We start from the raw sequence: 4,863 nt of genomic DNA on the forward strand, positions 1-4,863 counted from the left end.
AAAAGAATGGGAATGGGTGGGTAGGGAAGTGGGGGGCGCTATGGGGGACTTTTGGGATAGCATTGGAAATGTAATTGAGGAAAATATGTAATAAAAATCTTAAAAATTAAAAAAACAAAAAAAAAAACAAAAAACAAAAAAAAAAGAAGATGAATATCTATCACCTCAGAAAGAAACTCCAAGTCAGGTGTGGTAACACATACCTCTGATACCAATTAATACTCAGGAGCAGAGGCAAGAGGTACATGAACTTGAGGCCAGCCTCAGCTACATGCTGAAAACTTGTCTTGAAATGAAAGTACTAGAGAGACCTGGGAGAGAGAAAAGGAGAGAAATTGATTCCACACTACGTAGCACTACACACACACACAGACACAGACACACACACACACACACATCTTCAAAGCTCTTAGATGGACAGTTTCTGGTTTTATTCCCCTCTGGACATTTTCTGCAAGCAGAATTATGTTTACACATGACCTATTGGTCATCCCGACTTCTTTCAGGTAGCACACATATCTCAAGGTTCGTTCATGTTGCCGCATGACCTGTGAGTGCTTTATTTCTTTCTATGGATGTCGTATGCTTTTGGCCATGTCTTTTTCAGTTATTGTTTGTTTCACCAATCAGATGTTAGAAGTGATGCTGTTGATGGTCCTGTGTAAGCATTCACTTTTGCACGCATTCAAAAGTATGCTTTCATCTCACATGTGCCCAGAAGACGGGTTGCTGAGGCAAGAGAGAACTCCATGTTGAATGTTTGAAGCATCCGACACAATATTTCCTAAGATGCACAGTTTTACATTCCCACCAGAGGAGCCTGAAGTTTCCTAGCTGTCTCCTCCTGGCACTGTCTGTGTTTTGATCTTAGCTACCGCACTGAGATGCACCACTCTGTGGCTTCGGTTGACATCTCCCCAGAGCTGTGATGTAGCCTTTCTTCTCACATGCTGTTGTGAGATGCACAATGTCTTCAGAGAGACACCTGTTTACACTTTTGCCCTGTTTTGAACTGGATCGCGTGTCGCTTTAGCATTGAATGGTGATGATCCTTACATATGTTTGCTCTAAATCTTCCATCAAGATTTGCAAAAGTTCCTACTGTGTGGGCAACCTTTTTACTTTCTTCATGGTATCCTTTGAAAACCAAAAAGCTTAACTTTTTTATTATTTTTGTGTGTGCACACATAATTTTTCAGTATTCTTTGGCAACTTCATGCATGTATATATTTTAGTCATTCTCACCCTGAGTTAGCCTCAGCCACCCATCTTCTTCCCACTGAAATTATTTTTTCCCAACCAGTGACCATTCATGTCCTGTTCTGTGTGTGTGGTGTGTGTGTGTGTGTGTGTGTGTGTGTGTGTGTGTGTGTGTCTGTATGTGTCTGTGTATCTCATCAAGTTTAACTAGGTTTATTTGAATTGTCATGTATGGGACTTACTTAAGCAAAGGTAATTTAGCAATGACTACAGCACCAAGGAAAGTTACTCCTAACAATGAGACCGGGCTGTATGTCGTTTCCCCCACCCCTAACCGAATGCTGATGGCTCAGTCTTGTGTAGGGAACGACAGCTGCTTCTGCTCTTGGCTGTGATGCATGAGTCACATCTAGATGACAGCGTTCCACAGAGCTCTTTCCCGTCCTCTGGCTTTTTGCCCCCTTTTGCAATGGTCCTTGAGTTCCTGGAGGGGGTGATGTTGGTGTCCTGTTTAGGGCTGGGCACTCAATAGTCACTTATGCTCAGTCCAATATGTTTAATTTTGATACATTTATCTCATTTTTCTTTAAAAGCCTGTGCTTTTAGAATCATGGAGGTTCCAGGGTATTGTCTGTTTGTTTGTTTGTTTGTTTTTAAGTAATATTTGATATAAAGAAATAAGTTCAGCCTGAAACAACCATTGGATCAAAAAGAAAAAAGTCCTGCAGAATGAGAAGTCGGAAGGATCTGAGAGCCTAGACAAGAACCAAGCTTTTGCAAGCGCAGGCATTTAGAACATCCCTCCATTATAGTCTACTTCATTCCAGAGATAATTTGATGCCACTTTCAAAACATCACACCTGTAATCCCTCCCACTCACAACGCTGAAGCAGGAGGCTTGTGAGCCAGCCTTGGCTATACACCAGGCCATACCTCAACAACAAAGAATTCTAGGCTAACTGAAGGTGTGCGACTAAGCTACTCTGGAGCAGGAAGTAAAATTCTATACACAGAGATTCCACAAGACCACAGCCTAGGAAGACCCGAGACTGAGAGGAGCTGTCCCTTTCTCCGGCACAAAGGCCACTGACACATCATCTTCTCCCTGCCTCTGCTTAAAGAGAAGACACATTTAGCCAAATTTACCAACTAAAAAGAGTGTGCTGGCCAGTCTTTTAACAACTTGACACAGAAACTAGCATTATCTGAGAGGAGGGATCCTCAATTGAGAAAATGCCTCCACAATATCCAGCTGTGGGGCATTTTTTTTTTTAAATTAGTGACTGATGGGGTAGGGCCTAGCCCATTGTGGGTGGTGGCATCCCTGGCTGGTGGTCCTGGGTGCTATAGGGAAGTACTCTGAGCAAACCATGGGGAGCAAGCCAGTAAGTAGTACCCTTCCATGGTTCTGCATCAGCTCCTGCCTCCAGGTTCCTGCCCTGGTTAAGTTACCTCCCTAGTGCCATGTTTAAGTGTGGGCGTGTGCCACCACTGCAGAGCATGTGTGCTTTCTAAGCTGGTAAATGAAACCCAGCAGCCTAGAAAAAGGAGAAAAGAATAGCAGTGGGTGGAATGTTAAGACTCAGAGGCAGCTTGCATGAGACTGAAACACTTTTAAAATTAATTTATTGGGGTTTTGTTTTTGTTTTTTATTGTTTTGTGTATGGGTGTTTTACTTGTACGTCTGTGTACCACATGTGTGCCTGATGCCTGCTGAGGCCAGAAGAGGCTGTTAGAGCCCCCTGGGAGTTCTAAACAGGTGTGAGACACTGTGTAAACGCAGGAATTGAACTCTGATCCTCTAGGAGAACCGCCAGTACTTCAAAATAAACAAATAAATAAACAAATACATTCACACATATGTATACATATTTACACATATACATATGTAATCAATAAACAAAGAATAAATACAAGAGAAGGATTAAAGAGATGGCTCAGTCAGTAAATGCTTATAAAGCAAGCATGAAAATCCAAGTTCGATTCCCAGAACACTCGTGAAAAAGGCCAGACACTCCTGTGATCCCAGGTACTGCAGAGACAGGAATAAGAAGATCTTGTTGACCCAGGCTCTCTAGCCCAGTGCTGAGCTTCCTGGGAGACTCTGACTTAAAAACTAAGGTCGGCTGGGCCTGGAAACCAAAACTGAGTTCTCAGCACCATCAGGCAGCTCACAACTGCTGTAATGCCAGCCTCATGGTAATCTACAACCGCAGATCTCAGGCACCTGTGTGCACATGCGCACGCGCACACAAATGCACAGAATTAAAAGTAAAATAAATCTGACAAACGAGGTAGGGAGTAATTAAGGAAGATTCCCCACTATCAACCTGGCTTCCACATGAATACACACATGCACAAAAGGAAGCCAAGAGAAGTACCCGTTCATTATTGAAAACACAGACAAAGAACAATGTTATTCGTTATCTCAGTTTTCAGACTCAGCTGCTAGCAAATTTGAAGCGTTTTTAGAAATATCATCACATGGTAGACAGACTTGATTCCCTGCATCATGAAGAGTTTAATGAAAACAACGGGCACTGTCATTTGAAGCCTGCGCTTTGACGGCTGCGCCAGGCCTTAGAAGATGGCCGCTCATTTGGTATTTGGGTTATTTCTATTTGTTTTTGTCCCTCTGTGATTCTAGGTACCATGGTGACTTTGGGGACCATTCTGGGAACGTTCTCTTTAGTTTGCCAGGTTCTCTGTGACTTGAAAGCACGATACATCTCCTGGTAGAGCCCTTGTAGCTTGTCATAATGGCACTTTGTGGCTTAATGAGAACAGGGCTCTATTAATCCCTCTTTGTCTGACCTCAGCCAACCTTGCCCTCTGTGCAAGTGGGATTCCTAAGCCCTTGGGGCCCATTCGGAGCTGTTGTCATAGTGATTGGTGCAGGATGGGGGCAGGGTCACTAGGCCAACATCCCTAACCAGACCAACTCTGTCTTAATGACATGCTCAGGCTCAGGCTGCTCAGCAGCTGGGTGACAAACCAGGCAGTCAGGGCATCATGGGGTCTGACAGCACTTAGGCTGGGACACCCGGAAGCCCTCTGGGGCCTGGTTAAACTTGCCCCATAAAAAAGAAGCTTGGCTGACTTGTCTGGGGAGTACAAAAGGGTGTGAAGTCACCATTGCTCACAGCCCTGGAGCTACACCCATACCCGACACTGGCAGTCCAATATCCTGCAAGCATCTGAGAGGACACTGTATCTGAAATGCTCTTTCATGCCCACAGTGGATATTCACAAGGAGCCTGGGCAGGCAGGCTACTCATTACTCTATCCATCTCCCAGTGAGATACATCAATGGTAAAACTGAGCCCCATGAAACTAACTGATTCCAAACCAACCAGCAGATAAAAAGCATAGTCTGAATGCACAGCACCCTTCCCTCCCTCCCTCACACACACACACACACACACACACACACACACACACACACTACAGTGTACTCATATACATAAAATAAATAAATAAATCTTTTTAAAAAATTTCCAGTAAAAAAACTTGACTGGTTTTAAGCAGATTCCAAACGAAGTCCTTTCCAGAAGTGTGTGTGTATGTGTGTGTGTGTGTTGTTGTTGCTGTTGCACAAGTTTTTTATTTTTCTTTGGGGAAGGAGAAAGAGAGGGAGAGGGAGAGGGAGAGGGAGAGGGAGAG

The sequence above is a fragment of the Mus caroli genome, chromosome 12 (genome assembly GCF_900094665.2).
Source record: "Mus caroli chromosome 12, CAROLI_EIJ_v1.1, whole genome shotgun sequence".
NCBI classification, from domain to species: Eukaryota; Metazoa; Chordata; class Mammalia; order Rodentia; family Muridae; genus Mus; species Mus caroli.